Here is a 16,526-nt window from a genome sequence, read left to right as displayed (position 1 = left end):
AGCATTACTTGACATTTTTTACTGCTTGGACTATGTGCTGTACTTGCCAATGGCTTTCAGAATACATAGTAATCATGGTAATGTGTTTCAGATTACTGCTGGTTCTAAAAGTTTTGAAATTCCTGTCTTACAAATGAGGGCTACTATTTAACATGACTTCTTCAGGAATTCCACATCTTGCAAATATTGATTTCATTTTAATAATAACACTTTGACTATTCACATCAAACTCTTGAAATTCTTACTTATCCATACTCAGAAAAAGATATGTAATCTTAAATTGAAATAAATCTAGTATCACTTCATCCAAGGCAAACAAGGAATGCCTTGTGGTACTGTCTCCTCTTACTGAATATGTTACAAGATGTCATCAGCCCTTATTTTACACCTGCTCATGCCCCAGCATGTTTCATGAGTTATATTCAGCATGTTTTCATACGACTTTGTCACCTTTAAGTAATAAGATTTGAAGAAAACCTTATCACTGTATGGAATATAAGATCAAATGACTGGATGAAGTGACTTACCATTTTCTGACTGTCTTTCTAGCCATCCTTCTATGATTCCATCAAACTGTTGTTCAAAATAATTCTGAGTGCATGTCTTAAGCTCTTCTATGTTCTCAACAGACAAAAACAATTGAGAAATAATCCCAAAAATGTTTAACTATTTCTCAGACAAGCTCATCTCTACAATCATGCTGATATACTGAGAAGAACACCTATATGCATTAGAGCACCATATTTGAATTTATGACATACATTTGCAACAATAACATCTTTTTTAAGTCCCAAAGGTGCTTTTTTGTTTTTTTTTAATATGTTCTAGAGTAATTAATGTTCACGTTAAATTATTACTCTTTTACCAAAGATAAAGTCTTGACAATTCTGACAACCAAAGACTATAGCTATCCTTTCCTTTTCGTCCTCAAGCATATCACACTTGAATTTTAAGTGAAAGCTGTTAATCCATAAGCTATTTGTCTACCTTTCTAAAATAATAATGCACTAGGACCCTGTTGGCTAACATCTACTTGCAAAGTTATAGGTTATGATACATCATATAATTTGAGAGTAGATGCTGTACTGTCCAAACATTTAACCATTTCAAAACTATTCTGTTGATTGATTGATCAAAGTGCTGCATCGTGCTCCAACCCAGGCCTTAACATCATAAAACTTTATCGAAGACTGACTTCAAAGAAAGGACCACATGGCAAGCAATAACAGGTTGCTTTAGTTCACTTGAAGACACACAAATAATAGATGTTCTTCATCTCACATTGCTGCAGTCCTTACATATGGGTAGTCCGCTGTCCTCGGTCGGCCCGAATACCAAAGTATAAGGCTGACGTCGGTCAAGGCGCCTAAAACTGACATCAGGACGTCAGGGTACAAAAGCGCATGACCGACGTCATTTCCTCAGTCTTTTTTGCCGCATGGTCCGATGCAGAAGCAGCGTTGCAAGTGCCGTTCGGCGTTCTGAAATTTTTCGAATTCGGAGTTTCAGACTGAATCCAAGTTGGCTAAGTACCCGTTAGAATATTTTGTTTTTTCTTGCCTCAGTGTTTTACGGATGTCAGAAAAAGTGAATAACTGTATTTCTTGTGGGAAACAGATACCGCATAGGGATTATCATTCTTTGTGTATTCCTTGTCTGGGGCCTGAGCACGACGTTGTTGGGTGCCGCTTTTGTGCTAGGTTCAATAAACGCACTATTAAGCGGAGGTTAGATTGTGCTAGGTTGGTCTTTGGGAAGCGGTGCAATTATAATATGCCGTCGGATTCTCCGGCGCCCGCTTCTGCGAAGAAGCGCAAAGACAAAGCAGTTAAACCCAGGCAAGATGAGTCGTCCGTTCCGGACACCGGTTCTTTAGAGGCTTCAGTTGAACCGGTGGTTCAGACGGAGACTTCTCTGGAGTCTCAGGGGGAGACTTTGATTTTGCAGGAGGTGGTCTCTCAGGAGGCAGGTCAGGCTGAAGGGGCTTCTCAAGTTACTGTAATCCCCTCCCTTCCTAGGGTGGTTAGGCCTTCTCCTTCTGTTTCCAAGGCTTCTCCCAGAGGCAGGCCAGTTTTAGCTTCTGTTGGTGTCACTCATAGTTCAGCAGGGTCTGTGCCTAAGAAGCACATGCTTAAAATGGCAGAAGATTTGATTACTCTGATTAGAGGTTCTTTGCCCCCTCCTGATAAGAGGCCTAGGGTGGAGCCAGAGTTGGGAAGTTTTGAGCAGGCTTCGGATGTTTCAGAGTCTTCAGCTGAAGACTTGCAGGAGTACTCTCCTTATTCTGATTCTGATGCAGATGATTCCACTCCTTCTGCTTCTCCTCCAGAGGATTTTTCTTTTCAGAGACACTTCATTCTATGAGGGAACATTTTAAGTGGGAAGGTCAGGACTTCTCTGATTCTCGGAAAAGGCTTAGGGAATTTTTGCTGTTACCCCAGCATAGGCCCTTGGCTATACCCCCTGTTTTGGATGTTGTGGAAGATGTGTTTGCAGAGGCTTCTCTTAATCCTGATTCTCTGCCTCCTGCTCCTGTTAAACCGGATAGGTATTACAGGGTGCCTGAGGCTCATAAATATCTTTATAAGAGTCCTAGGGCGGACCCAGAAACTATCAGTCAGGGACCTAAGGGTCAAGGCCTCTGTGGTAAAAAATCCGGTTCCTCTAGATAAAGAAGCCAGAGCTTTGGATAGATGGGGAAAAAAGGTCTATACATCTTCTACCTTAGCTATGAGGGCCTTGAATTGCCAGTTTCATATGTTGAAATATCAAAACTTTCTTCTTTCTCAATTGAAGTCTAAGGTGGATGCTCTGGCGGAAGGCATTGAGTGTAAAGAATTACAAGATTTGGTGCATGTCTCTGAACAGGTGGGTAAGCATTCATTACAATGTGGTTTTGATGCTGTGCAGGCCTCGTCTAGGGTGGCTGCCACTGGCTCAGTTCTTCGCAGGCACGCCTGGCTGAAGGATCAGAATTTATCTGACCATGTTAAGACAAGGATTTTGGATGCTCCTTTGCAGTCTGATGTGTTGTTTGGTTCACCTGTGGAGTCAGTCTTGAAGAAAATGGAAGACAAGGCTAAGTCTATGCAGGCTGTTAAAGATTTTTTGCAAGTTCAGCCTCCGAAGTTTAGTAGGAATTGGCCTGCTAAGGGGTGGGCGTATCCCTCTTATGATTCCCAGTCTAGGGGTAGATCTAGGCGTGGTAGGGGAGAGCTCAGAGTTCTTTCAGGCCTAGAACAGGAGTTCACCTGCACAATCTTGGTGAGGGCAGGGGCCAGTCCTTTCGTAAACAGGCCCAATGACCTACTTTTTCAGCTGCCAGATCCTTCTTGCCTGGCAGCACCTTTGGGAGGAAGGTTAGCAGTCTTCAAGGAAAACTGGATGTTAATTACCCAGGACAAATGGGTATTGGATATCATACACCAGGGTTACAAGTTTTATTTCCATACCTTGCCTCCTTTCAAAGGCATGCCGGACGTTCCTCCTCAGCAAAGACTAGAGGCTCACAAACAAATTTCTCTACTACTTCAAATAGGGGCCATACAACCGGTCCCTCTGCCAGAAGTGGGCCTAGGATTTTATTCTCGCCTGTTTCTAGTACCAAAGAAAGGAAACACGTGGAGACCAATTTTGGATTTATCTATCCTCAACACATATCTGGACATTCCCAAGTTCAAAATGTTGACGTTACAACAGCTTTTACCTCTGCTGGGCAAAGATCACTGGATGGTGACTCTGGATCTCAAGGAGGCTTACCTTCATGTTCCTATCAGGCCCAGTTGCAGGAAGTATCTGCGTTTTCGGGCTGGGACTTCACATTATCAGTTCTCTGCATTGCCCTTTGGCTTATCTACTGCCCAGAGTATTCACGAAGGTTCTGGCTCCAGTGGTAGCTTTCTTCAGGCTAAGAGGAATACAAATCTATCCTTATTTGGACGATTGCCTGATTCTGGCCCAAGAAAGGACGAACTTCTTCATCATCTACAGTATGTGATGGCAGTGTTAAGATGCCTGGGGTATTCTGTGAACGAAATAAAGTCCAGTCTAGTACCCTCTCAGGACATGTGCTTTCTGGGTGTGAGACTGAATACAGCATCCCAGATGGCCTTTTTGACCCCGTACAAACAAAAGAATCTTTCTCTTTACTTCCACCAATTGTCTCGTCAGTCCAGGCTGACTGCAAGGACAGTCCTTCAAGCCTTGGGGTTCATGGCATCTTGTATTCTGGTACTTCCCAATGCCAAACTGCATATGAGGAAGCTACAATGGTATCTCAAGAATGTATGGACACAGCACTGCCAAGATTTGGACACTGTCATTCAGATAATACCTTGCATTCAAAGAGAATTTTTGTGGTGGGCTCAGGAATGTCACCTAAACAAGGGACTCTCTGTGACCCGGCCAGAGGCGAGTCAGATTTTAACGACAGATGCCTCAGACAAAGCTTGGGGAGCTCATCTAAATGGAAAATGGGTACAAGACACGTGCCCTGCCAGACTTCAACATCTACATATCAACTTGAAGGAGATGTTAGCAGTCCAATTTGCATTGATAGCTTTCAAGGATTTACTTCTTCCAGGGCAGGTGTTGATTCAAACAGACAACACAACTGTCATGTGGTACATCAACAATCAAGGGGGAACGCATTCTTATCCTCTGTGCAGACAAGCAATGATTTTGTGGGAGACTGCTCTCAGTTTACAGCTAAATCTTCAGGCAAGGTTTCTGCCAGGAGCACAGAACTCCTTAGCAGATGTGTTGAGCAGACAAATTATGGATCCCCACGAGTGGAAATTGGATCCTCATGTATTTCAGAGATTGACAGTGTTATGGGGAACTCCAGACATAGATCTGTTCGCTTCTCCACTAAATTACCAGCTGCCAAAGTTTTGCACAAAAGGTTTCATCCCACAGCTTGGAAAGTGGATGCTCTCTCATTCAATTGGAGCAATCTTCACGTGTATGCCTTTCCACCTCTGCCTCTCCTCCCAAAGGTACTCCTGAAGGTCAGACAGGACAAGCCAAACATGATTTTAATAGCTCCAGATTGGCCTCGACAGCACTGGTACCCATTACTGAGAAGTCTGGTACGGGAGCCTCCATGGCCTTTGCCTTCGATTCCTCACCTGATGTCTCAGGAGAACAGTCATTTACTCAATGTCAAACTTCATTCTCTACATCTGACAGCCTGGCATATTCTGTTTTAAACCCTGGAGGGTCTCAGCTTCCACAACAAGTTTTGAATGTTATTTTGGAGGCCAGAAGGCCTAGTACAAGGAAAGTTTACGCAGATAAATGGAGGAGATTTTTATTTTGGAGTACAGCAAAGGACTTTGATGTTTCTAAACCTAATTTAAGTGTTGCACTTCAATACCTTACTGAGTTATTGGACAAAGGTTTGTCCTTCTCCTCTATAAAGGTTCATGCTGCAGCAATTTCTGCTCACTATGACTGTGACCCACCATTATTTTCTCAGCCTTTGTTTAAGCAATTCCTTAGAGGGGCAAAGAATATAAGACCCCACGTAGAGCTCCTACTCCGGCTTGGGATCTCAATTTTGTGTTGGAGAAACTCACTCTACAACCTTTTGAGCCTGCAGCATCAGCAGAGTTGAAATATTTATCATGGAAGACTGCTTTTTTGTTGGCCATTACCTCTGCGAGAAGGGTTTCTGAATTACAGGCCCTTATGGCAGTTGAGCCTTTCTTAATTTTCCACAAGGATAGGGTGTCTTTGCGTACTAATCCTTCTTTTATGCCTAAAGTGGTTTCTAGTGTGGCTTTAAACCAAACTATTCATTTGCCTACTTTTTATGCAAACCCCCAAATAAAGGGAAAGGATTTTGCACACTTTGGATATACACAGACAGTTGCGATATTATTTGAGCAGAACTAAAGGGTTCAGGCAGTCTCAGCAGTTGTTTGTTTCTTTTGCTTTGGGTTCTCAGGGCAAACCTGTTTCAAAACAAACTATTTCTAAGTGGATTGGGTTTTGTATTGCTTTCTGTTATTCCCATCATGGTAAGGAGATTCCAGCTGGGATTAGGCCTCATTCCACTAGGGCTACTGCCACTTCTACAGCTTTTAAGGGGTGGCTACTAAAGATATTTTGGAAGCAGCTACTTGGAGTTCAGTGCATACTTTCTCTAAGCATTACCACCTTCCACTTTACTCTAAATCCAGGGCTGGATTTGCCACTGCTATTTTACAGGGCATTTTGGCAGCTCCTAATGCTTTATAGTTTTGCCATCCTCCCTTACCTCTGCTTTGGGATTCTACCCATATGTAAGGACTGCAGCAATGTGAGATGAAGAACATAGTACAGTTTTGTACCTACCATAAATGTAGATGTTCGAAGATCCACATTGCTGCAGTCCAACCCTCCCTCCTTCCCTCTGTTGTTGAAGGTGGTGGTGTAGTTTGTGTTGTACATATTGTAAATATGGTTAGTGCAGGTGGTTGGTTAGTTTTTGCTGGTTTTTGGCTTTGCCCTTTCTTGTTAGGGCCTTCTGACATCTGGGGCAAGAAAAGACTGAGGAAATGACGTCGGTCATGCGCTTTTGTACCCTGACGTCCTGATGTCAGTTTTAGGCGCCTTGACCGACGTCAGCCTTATACTTTGGTATTCGGGCCGACCGAGGACAGCGGACTACCCATATGTAAGGACTGCAGCAATGTGGATCTTCGAACATCTACATTTATGGTAGGTACAAAACTGTACTTTCACATATCATTATATGTGACAGAACTCTGCTTACTATGATAACTAAAATATCTTATAACGTAGGAGTAAAAAATTTACCTTATGACTCATGGGTTCCCTGCTCCTCATAAAACTGTTGTCATGCATCAGATACAGACCTGCCTCATAAATTACACATTCATTTTTTTTAGATTTGAATTATTGATTTCCATTCATTTTAGTGGGATACTGTAGCTGTGTATGATTGTCTAATTTTCTACAGAATGGTGCTTTATGACCTTTGCTTAGGTATTAATGAATGGGCTGTCTAGTGTGTGGTTTCTGTCTAAAGTTTTGATGCAAGCTACATGCTTTTTTATTGTACTGTGAGGTATTTTGTTGTAGATTTTTACTGCAGTTAAAGGTGTATACAGTTGGTAGTATAATGTTGTGATATGTTGTGGATAGCTTTAACATTAATTATTTTGTCTATGCACATATGATTTACCAGTAATTACATTTTCTCTTCAGCTAGTTACAGCTTTTTTAAGAAATTGGGTTGATTTTAAGTGACCTTTACATTAAACTGAGGACAGATTTTATTTCTACATATTTGTTTTAGGTGTGAGTAGTTCCTTTGATGGGATTTTACTGTTTACCTTAAATTTACGTAGTTTGTGCATTCTTAACTGGTAAGTGAATGGATATATATAAAACTAACAAGCACAGCAAAATATATAAAATAAAACAAAACAAAATAAAATACATTAGACAGGATTCACGAAGCCTCCGTGTAAGAGTTAGAAGGCTTACACGGAGGCTGCAGTTAAACGGTGTGACGTCAGCATTCCATGCATATTCATGAGGGCATGCTGACTCACACCCAAGGCTAACACGGTCCGTGTAAGAAAGTAGGGGGCGTGTCCGTAGGGCGAGCCCTGCAAACGGACACGCCCCCAGAAGAGTAAAAGTCCCGAAAGTAAACCCCCATGACAGAGTCCGGGTAAATGTCAATAAACACAACACAACACATGCCCCCACAGACTATAAACATAAAATGTAAAAATTAACATGTTATATATTTTTTTATAAGTTTTAAAGATGTTTGCCCGTGAGTGCGCTCATTTGCGTGGGCGTGCCCGTCGCTTAGCCACAGTTAGCAGTCAGTGGAAAAGCATATAAGATCTAAATATGCAAAGTAAGCCAAGAAGCAATAGCGTAGTGGTATAGACCTCGGCTGAAGAGGAGGCAGTCATGGTTCGAGCCCCCACAACATCAATTTTTATTTTTAGTGAAATAAGCACGAAACAATTCCCTGACATATATGTACATGTATAAAATTATTTTTATGTAAAATGTAATGAAATGGGCCATGTATTATGAAGAAATGTGTGATAATAAAAAAAAAAAACAAATGTCAGAAGTGCTTATAGCTGAGCTACACTCTAACAAGCTGAGTATATCTGCCCGTAGGTGAGCAGTGGTTTAACAGGTGTAAAATGAGTGCCCGGGGTTGAGCAGCATTCTAACATGCTGAAACTGTGTGCCCGTAGCTGAGCTGAGCGTAATATGCATGCTGACAGCCAAATGATGCGTAAACCAGCGTAACCCGTTTGCACGGAGCTGCACACCGCGCCAACAAGCTAACCGGTGGGCAGCGTTGAGCAAGCTGTATCAAAACTGCCTTTACACAGACGCACCTCCTAGCCTGTGTAGACAGTCATAAAATATAAAAAGCAATGGCCAGGCTCGAACTCAGGATACCATGCACCATAGTCAAAGTACTGAACCACTAAGCCATGACAGTTGCTCTTAGAAATGCAGTAATAGCATATATATAGGAATGAATGGAAAGAGAAGCATGACAAAGCAGGTTTTGTGAAGCTGATACATTTCCAAAATGGCCAATCACAGATAAGTGCGGGAAAAACGGCATATATAAGCCCCATAGGCGGGAATACACAGCATAACTGATTGTGGAACCGATTTGCAGTCAGGATGGCAGGCGTAGGAGAGGATAGTTGCTTCCGAGCACAGAGGTGGGGCGTTGAGGAGTCCAAATATATGGTTTGGCTCCTCGTCCACGATTATGAGGCCCAACTCATGCAGGGCCAGGTCCTGTGGGGAGCATACAAGGCTGAGGCGTGGGACCAGTTGGCACATGATCTCACCAGTGCCAAAGGAATAACAAGGACTGGTGAACAGGTCCGTCACCACCATGCGTACCTGAAGAGACGGAAGCAGGACCAACTGAACCGTTGGATCCAGGAGGCCCGGCAAATGCCCAATGCCCCACTACTGAGTAAGTTACATGTAATTATTTATGTAGAAAGTTAACCTAGCTGATATTATGGAGATGTGTATTACAATATTACTTCATTTATATTGCAGCTGCAGGTGTCTGTTCCACGAATCGTCAAGCCTATGCCGATAGGCTTGTGCGGTTGCGCCACCAGGCAGGTTAGTAATTCTCTCCCTGTAACTGTTAAAAAAAATAAGTATGACAGCTTGCAAAAGAGTGCAGTGTAGTCACCTATTAATATAAAGTACAAGTAACAGTGTAAGAGAGATTCTGCAAGTACTGTCTGATTACATAAGTGTGATGCAGCCTGTAATCCAAAAATAAAAATGAAACAAGTCTGAAATAAAGATGTTCCACCTGTAATATAATAGTACATAACCTGCAGCAGGCTGAAAATTACAGCTACACAAGCTGAGTAAAACACATGTGTGAAATATATCCCCGTTTAAATTCTGAAACATGACACAAGTGAGACTGTTGGAAAGGATTGTTATAACCAAGTAAAACATGTCAATAAAGCCTAGAATTAAGTACCATCCTGAATTGTAAAAATAAAACAAGTGAGAGTGTGAGAAAGAGGTATGAATCCACCAATAAAGATGTAATAACTCCTGAATAAAGTATACTGTAGTCAGTACAGAATGAAATGAATGTGACAGGCACAACCAAACAGCGAAATGTGTGGAATAAAGTACTGAAGCTGGAATGTGTGTCCCACAATTTGGATATGTTGCTGTTAGTTTGCAATATGCAGATAGTATGGTTGTATGAAATACCAAACATCCACAGTTGTCTAGAGCCATCAAAAGCAAATGTAGCAGGATGCTGTAGCTGAACAGAGCCAGATATGAATGTGTATGAATAAAAATGAAATGTATATTAATGTAGCAGTAACATTCCTATCACCAACATGCATAAGTTTACACATAGGAAACTGTAGTCAGACCTGTTGTGTGTATATATCTGCAGCTAGTAGAAATGTACAGCATATGTATAGGTATTTGAAGTTGTTAATGAAATATTTCTTTACCCTACCCTATAACCACAAATAATCCATTCCACATGAAATGGGTATGTGTATTCACAATTAACTCCCCTGGACATTTGTCCTGTTGGTTCAGACATATTTGCATGTATGTTGATGCATGTGCCCTGTTCATACATCCAAACCTGATGGCCTGTTGCCATCAATCAACCCTGCATGTTGTTGAATTGTGTATTGTTGTTCAAATTATGCATGTGTTATGCTTGCTGTTCAATGGCTTGAATTTATGGGTGTTTGGTTAATGGGAATACTAATTAATGCATGCTGTTATAACTAATTGTGAATGGTATTGTACGTTACTAACCCAAACTGTCATTAAATAATGCAAAACATAGGACGACAGGGAAGGCGGGTTCCAGCGGACCCACCTCTCCCACCTCAGCTGGCGAGTGCACCTGGCAGTAGTGCCCAGTCCAGACCCTCCTCCGGTGGCCCTGTGCCACCTGCGGGTGGAAGCACTGCAGGGGATGGGGCTCGTACCCCCTCTGCAAGCATGGCTGGAGGAGAACATCCACTCACCCTCCATAGTGTCTGGACTGTGGTGCGTAGGGAGATTAGGCACGCTGTGCTTGGGCCCCTACGCCAGCTTGAGGCACGTGTGGCACAACTCACGCGCATGCCTGCTGCCCGTCCTACACAGCCCCCAGCACAGCCCCATCCTGGGCAGTGAAGGCACAGTGGCAACTGCCCATGGGTGGGGATTTCAGTTCCACTGTTGCCATCTGTGGGCTCATGGGCTCGAGATATCCAAACATCCGTCCCCGTCAATTGTGTATCCCCCCCACATGTGTCATACACCACCCCTGTATGCGTCTTGTTTGTCTTGTCTGTTAACCTCCCCTACCTACCTCCCCAGATATACCGACTTCCTGTACCGGACATACCACTCTCACCTGAAAAAAAAAAGGGCACTCTGTACCCACAAAAAAATTACGCCCCATACATAGCTGCCCATTTTGCACACATGTCTGCTGGACATGTAAACTGGCAATTACAATTGGCTGTACAACAAATATTGTTGTCCTCACACCTCTCTCATGGGTGGAAGGTTTCAAATTTCACACCAAATTACAAACATATGCACAGCTGTTGCTGATGAAGAAATGGGCAGCTATGGGCCTTTCCTACTTCCCTCCTGCAAAGCCCGAGCTTGTTTTCCTACTGTCCTACCCTCTTTGTGCCCCCCTTTTCACCACTTTCCTATCTCCCCATTTTCTTTTCTTTAAAAAAAAATAGTGCGGGTGTGCGTGAGAGTAAGCACTTCTAAGCAGTAGTAAGCGGGAGTGCGCTTCTGTGCGCTTAGCTAAGCATGTGTGCGCGAAGCTAAGTGGCAGTGCGCATGCGTGACCTCCACGCAAACCAGCGCTAACCCGCTTACAACTGCTTAAAAGTGCCTTAGTCACTCTGAATGACAAGGCCTGTAGTTTTCTCAGCAGCAAAATAAAATACCTCTGTCAGTCTTGAACCCAGGAAACACTAGTCTGCATGACTTACCACTAAGCCATGACTGCTATACAAGAACATCGTGCTGAAAGAAATATATCATGAAATAGTAGGAAGTAATGTAAAGTGAATATAGCATGTCTAGTACACAAAGCATGTCATGTATATTTACTGTCAAATCTAGTGGATTTGTAAAATAGTACTGTGTGAAGAGAAACAGCCATGCTAGTTGGTAGCTAGTAGGTAATAATGTCACAGTAGCATCTGGCAAGCCACACACATACTCAGAGCAGGATAAACACTGCCATAGTTGAATAGTTAAGAGCCCAGACATAGCAACTGTGACTGAGTTACAAGGATGTCCCTGATGTGAAAACAAATGTCAACTGTGCCCCACTGACACCCTGTGAAATGTACTAACAGTAGGCAGAAAGGTGTTACTACACATGCAATGGTAACTATGAATTACTGAAAGTATGCACCACTTGCACGTCACAAATGGTGTAGTAATACATATGCTTGAAATAACCCACAGTCACGACTGCAGAATATCAAAATATTTCATTGGAGTATCCCACTGATATGTACCATTCCATGAGGCTGATAAAAGATGCACCTGAGAGTATCTGAGGCCTGCTCAGCAGCATGATCAAATACCCTTGTAAGTGTCAAGGCCCACACCATGGCCAGACCACACTGCATGCACCCTACCACAACAAACACATAAGGAATTGCTGCCCAAACAGATATAGCAAGCATTACAAGCTGTGAATGTAAATGGAAAATAGGAAAGCCATAGCAACACATTACAGGAAAGACACCCAGCAGGCATACAAGGAGTGAATGTAAAGGAAAAATATTGAAGCCATATCAACAGATTGCAAGAGCCACTGCTATATACCAGTTACACCACAATCCCCACAGGAAAGCACACACACTCATATACACAGTATTACTAGTCGTAGGTGTCAGTTTACATACACACGGAGAAGAGGAAACTGGAGGAAGGAATACTCAGCTTACAGAACAACATGCATTGCAGTGTCTACAACACAGCCTGAAATCTGAGAGACATGCCAACCCTTACACTCACAGAACATTGTCCACAGCAAACCAGCATGGTCCCCACCCTGATAATCTGAAAGGGCTACGCCTATCTAACAGACCTTTTTATAGCACTGTCCTGAAATCACAGTGAGAGCTGCAATCACTACACAATAGGCTGCATGCAATTAGTAAATGCTGGCTAACAATTGGTGCAGAGGCCATCACATGGACATGTGCATATACCTACAAAAGCATCCTGTACTCCCAGTCCACACATGCAATACTTTCATTGCACCCTCTGGAGATAGAGACAGAGAGAGAGATAGAAAGAGAAAGAAAGAAATAAAAAATTTTAAAAAAAAGTAACAACAAAACAAACAAGTTGACAGCAGGCCAAGTAACTGCAAGCCTACGCAAACAGCTGCAACAAACACAGGTAATGTAAAGTACTAATATAATAGTCTACATACTGTGAACCCTCATATGTGTTATTGGTCTGTATCTATGTATATGAAGATGTGCATAGGGCCGGGGAAATACTGCAACTGTCACTGAAGGCTCTACATACATATGTATGTGAAGGTAGCTATGTGCACATAGCAATATAGGTTGTAGTGCAGTGTACAAGTAGGTTGTACAGTAATGGATGTTCATCAGTACATTACTGTGTGTATACATATGTAGAACTAAAAAGGAGTGTATATATATATATATATATATATATATATATATATATATATATATATATATATCATGTGTATACGTATGTATATCGAGATATGTATGTATATATATATATATATATATATCATGTGTATACGTATGTATATCGAGATATGTATGTATATATATATATATATATATATATATATATATATATATATATATATATAATATGCATATATGTATACATAGATAGAGAGGGATGTAGAAATACATAGACATATATAGTTTCACAGTGTCATAGTTTAGTACTAGGCTATCTGCAGACAGTGTACAGAATAGATTTAGAAAACTGTGCCTCTGTATAGTAGTGACACAGTGAAGACCCCCTTACATAATAGCATTAGTTTACTGTGCCTCTGTCTAGTAGTGACACAGAGATGACCCCTGGTGTAAACCTATGATCTCCCATCCACTCGTCAAGAATTCACATGAAAAGAGTCAGTGAGGGTCTCTGCCTAACATGAACTGGGATTCTGTTCCAGAGTATGGGAAGACTCTGAGTTATGGATCTGTCCCTACAGCATGTCCTATTCATATTTGTGCTGAGGTTTAAATCTGTAGCTCTTGTGGTTCTGATGGATTTGGATTTTACGAGGTGGAACATGTCCATCAATTCCTGATTGGGCATGGCCTTGTACGTCAGGCACAGATCACCTCTAAGTAGGTGGTATGCTACGGAATAGGGCTGGAGTTTCTTTAGTCTGGCAGCATATGACATTTGTTGGAGACCCTTGATCCTCATGGTGAGGTACTTATGGGGTTTCCCTAGCTGTTGCAAGTGCCAGGTGAGGTACATACCAAATGGGGCATAGTACACATTCATGGGCCTGATAAGGGAGGAGTATAGGGGTACAATGACCTCCTTTGATCTGGATGTGAATCCCTTCATGATAAGGTGGGCAAGGTAGGAAGTCTATCCAACCACTTTGGCAACGTGGGTGTCAAATGAGAGGTCAGTATCGTTTTGTGTCCCCAGGTGTCTGATTACTTTGTCTGTACTCAGTGGGTTACTGTCTATGTGATAATATGTGGGTACTTTGTTTTTCCCCAAAGGGTATGACTATACATTATTTGGCATTCAGTTTAAGGCCATGACTCCGGCACCAGTTGTCCATTTCAGTGAGGCCTTTATGTAGGATGTATGTGTCAGCTGGTGTATCGACTATGGCGCCTAGTATGTAGTCATCTTTGAACATTGTCAGCCACTACCCTCCCATGTTTGCTTCCACATCTGAGAAATAAATGCCGAACATGAGGGGTCCCAGGACAGAGCCCTGTGGGGCACCACTTGTGACTGGCTCTGAATCTGACATGGCACCAGTGATTTTGACTTTATGGTTTCTATCCTTTAGCCGGTTTGCAACCCATCTTGTGACATATGGATTTACATTTAAGCTGTTGAGCTTGTCTATGATGCCAGAGTGGGGTATTGTGTCGAAAGCTTTAGCCAAGTCCAGATAGGCTGTATGAACTGCTGTGCCCTCGTCAATGGCTCTAGTGACTGTTTTGAAAAGGTCAACCAGGTTCAAAAGGCAGGATCTGCCCTTTACAAAGCCGAACTGGGTGGGATCAAGTGTCTGTAAGTCCCCAATGTCTCTGTGTATGAGTTCCATAATGGGTCTTTCCATAGCGTTGCAGACCAGGCTGGTTAAGCTTATGGTGCGGTAGTTACCAGGGTCTGTACAGGTGCCTCCTTTGTGGAGTGGGACTACTGTTGCTGTATGCCAGTGTCCAGGTACATATGCTGTAGTAAGGCTATGGTTAAATAGCATTCTATGTGTGGGTTTAGCTCCTCTTAGAGTTCACGTAGCACGCAACCCAGGATACCGTCGGGTCCCATTGATGCTGTGTTTATAGCTTTGCTGAGGGCGGTTCTCAGCTGGACATCTGAGATGACAGGGAGGTTACATTCAGCTGGGATAAGTAATTCCTCTTTTGTGGGTGAGGGAGGGGAGAAATCTGCACTGAACCTGTCTGCCAGAATGTTGGCAATATCTGTGTGTTCAGTGTAGTTTTTGTCACTGTGAACTAATTCTGAACATATCTGAGGGTTTCCGCACAGGTGTCTAACATAGCAGAAGAAGGCCTTGTCGTTATCTGTAGTGTCCATAGCGATTTTCCTCTCAAAGTTGGCCTTGCATGTTTGTATGAGAGAACACAGCTTTCTACTAGTGCTGATCAGAGATGCCTTATCTTTATGGGATTCTGCTCTGTTGTGCAGTAGCTACCTTCTTTTGTTATACAATTTGTTCATGGCTGGGGTCCACCAGACAGGACGCCTGCCCTTGGTGGAGAGGGTCTTGGTTTTATTTGGGATTGCATGATCCATGCATTCTTGGAGATGTCCGTAGAAAGCATTTGTGAAGGAGTCTGCATTGTGGGATGTAGTTTCCACTGGCCCAGTGGGCTTAAAGGATACCAACTCAGTTTTAAGAAGTGTAAAGTCGGCTTTTGAGAGGTTTCTCACTGTAGTTTTTTGTGTTGTGGGTGGAGGTGGGATATGTATATCCAGGGTGATTAGTTTGTGGTCAGATGTGACTAGTGAGGGGTGTACTTCCGGTGTGTAGCACATTGTCCCCATGTTTGTGATGATCAGGTCTAGTATATTATCTCCCCTTGTGGGAGAGGTGACTAGCTGTTCCATTGCATTTGAATTAATGAATTCCGGGAACCTTTGGACTAGGGTGTTTGGGCTAGAATAATGCACCCAGTGTATGTTAGGGTAGTTGAAGTCTCCCAATATGATGGTGTGGTTCCTGAGATTGGGAGGGTGGTCTGTAACATGCTACCAGTTGTATAGCAGTTTTGCCTATGGTTATTTGCACCTGGATGGTCTCTGATGCTTCATGTGTTGCCACTAACCTGGAGATGCGGGTGTCCTTGATGAATATGGGCACTCCCCCTCCCTTTTTGTTTTGGCCCGAGTTTAGGGGCCAAAAAGCATGATACGAGGTATAGCCTGGTACCGCTGGTGTGCTCTCAGGAGCCTTGAACCAGGTTTCACTTACTGCACAGACATCGAGATTGATAGAATATGTACGTACAGATAAATGTAATACACACATACATATATAGATATATGTAGATACATATACATATACAGACAGATCTGACTGACAACAGATATGTCTGTATATGACTATCTCTCTCTCTGCCCCACCCCATCTCACTCTCTCTCTCCCTCTGTCTCTCTCCCCCTCTCTCCCCACATCTATATGTATATATCTATATCTATATATATATATATATATATATATATATATATATATATATATATAT

The sequence above is a fragment of the Protopterus annectens genome, chromosome 6.part0 (genome assembly GCF_019279795.1).
Source record: "Protopterus annectens isolate FY-2018-M chromosome 6.part0, PAN1.0, whole genome shotgun sequence".
NCBI lineage: Eukaryota > Metazoa > Chordata > Ceratodontiformes > Protopteridae > Protopterus > Protopterus annectens.
Note: the sequence above shows the minus strand (reverse complement) of the source record.